Below are 5,629 nucleotides of genomic sequence, written 5' to 3'. Positions count from 1 at the left end.
GTCATTTTAACACTATTGATTCTTCCCACCCATGAGCATGGGATGTTTTCTCATATAATTTCTTTCATCAGAGTTTTGTAATTTTCCTTAAAGCGATGATTCACCTCCCTGGTTAGCTATATTCCTAGATATTTTATTTTCTTTGTGTCTATTGTAAATGGGATTGTGTTTTTGATTGGACTCTCAGCCTGGACATTATTGTTGCATAGAAATGCTACTGATTTTTGTACACAGATTTTGTACCCTGAATCTTTAGTGAAGTCATTTATCTAGTTGAGAAGTTTTGTGGAGGAATCTTTTGGCTTGTCCGAGTATACAATCTGTTATCAGCAAATAAAGATTATTTGACTTCTCTTTTCTAATTAGGATGCCTTTTATTTCTTTCTCTTGCCTGTTTGCTCTGACTAGCACTCCTAGTACTGTGTTGAATAATAGTGTTAAGAGTGAACATTCTTGTCTTATTTCAGTTCTTAGGAAGAATGCTTTCAGTTTTTGCCCATTCATTATAATGTTGACTGTGGGTTTTACATATATGGTTCTTATTGTTTTGAAGTATGTTTCTTCAATGCCTAGTTTGTTGTGGGTTTTTATCGTGAAGAGATGCTGGATTTTGTTAAATGCTTTTTCTGCATCTATTGAGATGATTATATAGTTTTGGTTTTTAATTGTGTTTATGTGATGGATAGCATTTATTGATTTGCATATGTGAACCATCCTTGCATTCCTGCAATAAAAACCTCTGCCCCCAATCATGACCAATTATCTTTTTAGTGTAGAATTGGATTCAGTTTACTAGTATTTTGTTGAGGATCTTGCTTCTCTTTTCATCAGGGGTATTGTCCTACAGTTTTTTATTGCTGTTGTGTTCTTACCTGATCAAAGGGTTACTGGTTTTATAGAATAGTTATAAGAGGAATACTTCTTCCTCAGGTTTTTAGTTAGAGAGGAATTATTCTTTCTTGAGGTTTTGAAATAGTTTCAGTAAAGTCGGTGCCAGTTCCTTTTATGTTTGGTTAAATTTGGCTGTGAATCTGTCTGGTCCTGGGTGGGTTTTTTGTTGTTGTTTTTGGAAGATGTTTTATTACTGATTTGATTTTGTGACACATTATTGATCTATTCAGGATTTCTCTTTTTCTCTTCTTCAATCTTGGGAGGTTTTATGTTTCCAGGAATTTATCCACTTCCTCTAGGTTTTCTAGTTTGTGCACATGGAGGTATTCATAGTATTCCTTGATGATCTTTGTGTATCTGTGGTATGAGTTGTAATGTCACTTTTATCATTTCTGATATGTATTCATTTGAATCTTGTTTTTTTCTTGGTTAACCTAGAAATTTATCCTTTCTAAGAACAAACTTTTTGTTTCATTGATCTGTTATATCGTTTTTAGGTTTTAGTCCCATTTAATTGTGCTCTGATCCTTGTTAATTTTTTTCTTCTGCTAGTTTTGGGTTTGAATTATTCTTGTTTTTCTAGCTCCTTGAGGTGCAACATTAGGTTTTTAATTTGAGATCTATCTTTCTGATTTAGGCATTTAATGCTATAGGTTTTTCTCTTATCACTGCTTTTGCTGTATCCCAGAGGTTTTGGTATGTTGTGTCTCTATTTTCATTCATTCCAAAAATGTTTTTTGATTTCTTACTTTTGTTGTTTATCTAAAAGTCATTCAGGAGCAGGTTGCTTAGTTTTCTTGTACTCGTGTAGTTTTCAGAGTTCCTTTCTGGTATTCATTTCTAATTTTATTCCACTGTGGTCCAAGAAGATACTTGATATGATTTTTACTTTTTTGAATTTATTGAGCTTTCCTTTATGGCCAAAACTATGCTGAATTTTGGAAAATGTGCCATGCACAAATGAGCAAAATGTATATTCTGTTGTTGGGGAGAATGTTCTGTAAATATCTATTAGATTCATAGATATTTAGTATCTGTGGGTCTGTGTACTGTTGTCAGTAGGGTGCTGAAGTCCCTACTTCTCTATTATTGAATTGTTACCAATCTGTTTTCTTATGTCTAGTAGTATTTGGTTTGTAAATCTCGGTACTCCTATGTTGGGAGCATATATATTTAGGATAGTTAAATCTTGTTGCATTGAATGCTCTATCATTATATAATGCCCTTCTTTCTCTTTTTTTTTTTAACTTTTTTTTGGTTTACCTTTTGGTTTTTTTTTTTTTTTTTTTTTTTTTTTTTTTTTTTAGGATTGGTTCTTGTTTTTCTTTTTTAATTTTTAAATTTCCATTTCTGTGATATATCTTTTTCTGTCCCTTTAAATTTTTAAAAATGTTTAATTTTTGTGGATACATATTAGGTGTATATATTTGTGGGTTCATGAGATATTTTGATATAGGCATCCAATGAATAGTCACATCAGAGTAAATGGAGTATCTGTTGCCTCAAGCATTTATCCTTTGTGTTACAAACAATCCAGTTATACTCTTTTAGTGATTTTTAAATGTACAATTAATGTATTTTTGACTATAGTCACCCTGCTATGTTAGCTGTTAGCAAATACTAGGTCTTATTCATTCTTTCTAACAATTTTTTGTACCTATTAAATATCCCCACTTTCCCCACTACCCTTTCCAGCCTCCGGTAACCATCCTTCTACTCTCTGTCTTCATGAGTTCAATTATTTTAATTTTTAACTCCCACAAATAAGTGAGAAAATGCAAAGTTTGTTTTTCTGTACCTGACTTATTTCACTTAACATAATGACTTCCATTTCCATCTATGTTGTTGCAAATGTCAGGATCTCATTCGTTTTTATGACTGAATTGTATTCCATTATGTACATGTACCACACTTTCTTTATCCATTCATCTGCTGATGGACACTTAGGTTGCTTCTAAATCTTGGCTATTGTGAATAGTGCTGCAATAAACATCAGAATGCAGATATCTGTTGGATATGCTGATTCTTTTTCCTTTGGGTGAATACCTAGTTCTATTTTTAGTTTCTTGAGGAACCTCTACACTGTTCTCCATAGTGAAGAACCTTCACAGCAACAGTGTATGAGGGTTCCCTTTTCTCCACATCCATGCCAGCATTTGTAATTGCCTGATTTTGGGATAAAAGCTGCTCTGAGGTGAAAAAATATCTCATCATAGTTTTGATTTACGTTTCTCTGATGATCAGTGATGTTGACTACCTTTAAATATAATTGTTTGCCATTTGTATGTCTTCTTTTGAGAAATATCTATTCAGAATTTTTGTCCATTTTTTAATTATATTATTAGAATTCTTTTGCTATAGAGTTGTTTGAGCTCCTTATATATTCTCATTATCAATCCTCTGTTAGATGGGTGGTTTCCTTTATTTTGAATCTGTAGGTTTCTTTAGGCATTAGGTGAATCTCTTGAAGGCAGCAGATGGTTGGGTCTTGATTTTGTTGTTGTTGATGTTGCTTTAGATTTTTTAAATCCAATTTGCCACTCTGTCTTTCAAGTAGAGCATTTAGGTCATTTATGTTCTTGATATGTGAGGTTTTATTCCTATAATAGTGTTAGCTAGTTATTTTGAAGTTTCAATTGTGTAATTGCTCTATAGGTTCTTCTCTGAGCTTTGTACTTACATGTCCTTTTATGATGGTGTGTATTGTCCTCTCATTTCCATGTTTAGAACACCTTTGAGCATATCTTATAGGTTCAATGTGGTGGTGATGAATTCCCTTAGTGTTTCATTGTCTGGAAATGACTTTATTTCTCTTTCATTTATGAAACTTAGTCTGGTAGGATATAAAACTCTTGACTGACAAAATTTTTTCTTTAAGGAGGCTAAAAATAGGTCTCAGTCTCTTCTGGCTGAGATGTTTGCAGTCAGTCTGATGAGATTCCTTTTATAGGTGATTTGATGTTTCTCTCTAGTTGCTTTTAATATTTGTTATTTTCCATTGACCTTGCATAGTTTTATAACTATATGCCTTGATGATATTCATCTTGTATAGTACCATCAGTTGTTTTCTCAATTTATTGTGTCTGAATTTCTGCATCTCTAGCAAGATCAGGGAAATTTTCTTGCATTATTCCTTCAAATATGTTTTCCAAATATCTTACTTTTTCTTGTTCTCTCTCAGGAGTGTAACTATAATTCATAGGTTTGGTCACTTCACATAATTCCATATTTCTCCAAGGCTTTGTTTATTTTTTAAAAAATATTTTCTCTTTACTTTGTCTAACTGGGTTAATTTGAAAGACCAATCTTCGAGCTCTGAAATGATTTCTTCTGCTTGGTCTAGTCTACTATTAAAGCTTTCAACTGTATTTTGAACTCATTTAAGTAGATTTTTCATTTCCAAAAGTTCTGTTTGTTTTTGTTTTTAAGACACCTATCTCTTCCTTCATTTCCCGGGTTGCTTTTAAGGTTTCTGTGTGTTAGTTTTCAACCTTTTCTTTGATCTCATTGAACTTTCTTACAATCTATCCTTTGAATTTTTATGTAATTTCCGAATTTTCATTTTGGTTAGAGTCCATTGCTAGAGAGCTAGTGTGATCCTTTGATGGGTTCACAGCATTCAGATTTTACATGGTACCAGAATTCTTACACTGAATCCTTCTCATTTAGGGAAGCTGACACTTCTTGCTTTTGAAGTTACCTTTATTTGGATGGAACTTTAAAAATCTATCTTTATTTTATTTATTCCCCCACTCCACCTTGAGGGTGTGACGACAGTACAGTACGTTAGGTAGGGGCCTTTGGTTTTGCTTCTATGGTCCTGTGAGCTTCTGTTGGCAGGTTTCATATTGCATTGTATAGTTTGACCTACCGGCCAGTAGGTGGCACTTGCGGGTAAGAGCCAGCTGCGCAAAAGCAGGTGAGTATATACTTGACACTTGTTTACTGTGAGGTGCTCTCTGTTGTTTCATGTGATGGTCTGGGCAGCCATGTTTGGAGTGAAGAGGGGACACAGATGGGCAGATCTGGGCCACCTGCCTTGCCCGTGAATACTCCAATGAAGAGCACAAGCACCAGACTTAAAGGGGTGACCTTGGGGGCTCCTGGTTAAATGCACTGAGATCTTTGCTGGGGTTGAAGAGGCTGCACCAGCTCCATGCCCTAGATAGGCAAGAATGTGATCTGTTTATCACACCCCTGTCCTGGGGCTTGTGACTCTTAGTTCAGATCCACACTGTTTGTGTATCTATCTCTAGGCCACAGTGCAGCTGAACGTGGTGGGAATGGTCCAACCCTCAGCTCTCAGTAGGAATGGTTTTGGGGCAGACACTCTTTGTTCCACCCAATAAAGACAGCTTTGTGGCTAACCTGTTCTTCAGTGCAGTAATGTTGCTACTTTGTGTAGAGAAGGGGAGGATACCTTTCAGGATGTGCGTGCAGCTGGGTGTTAGCTGTAGTGGAGTTGGCTGGTTGGGTTGACCGACCTCTAGCCCTGGGTGGAGTGGTCAGGTGTCAGTGGTGTAGAACTGGACTAGGTAATTCCCCAACTCCCCAACTCCCATGTTCCTAACTTATGGAACGCTTTTTATTTTATTTTTTCTTTTTTTTCTTTCTTTTTTTTTTTTTTTTTTGGAGACGGAGTCTAGCTCTGTCGCCCAGGCTGGAGTGCAGTGGCGCGATCTCGCTTAACTGCAAGCTCCGCCTCCCGGGTTTACACCATTCTCCTGCCTCAGCCTCC

The 5,629-nt window shown here is 35.5% G+C and overlaps 1 protein-coding gene across 2 annotated transcripts in view; it reads left to right on the top strand.

The window, feature by feature from the left end:
- NLGN1 (neuroligin 1) overlaps positions 1-5,629 on the top strand; it is a 909,691-nt gene that overhangs the window by 118,180 nt on the left and 785,882 nt on the right. The window lies entirely within an intron of this gene.

The sequence above is a fragment of the Colobus angolensis genome, unplaced genomic scaffold (assembly GCF_000951035.1).
Source record: "Colobus angolensis palliatus isolate OR3802 unplaced genomic scaffold, Cang.pa_1.0 Scaffold228, whole genome shotgun sequence".
Classification (NCBI taxonomy): Eukaryota; Metazoa; Chordata; class Mammalia; order Primates; family Cercopithecidae; genus Colobus; species Colobus angolensis.
The sequence above is the reverse complement of the archived record's forward strand: the minus strand, read 5'-3'. Positions and strand labels throughout refer to the sequence as shown.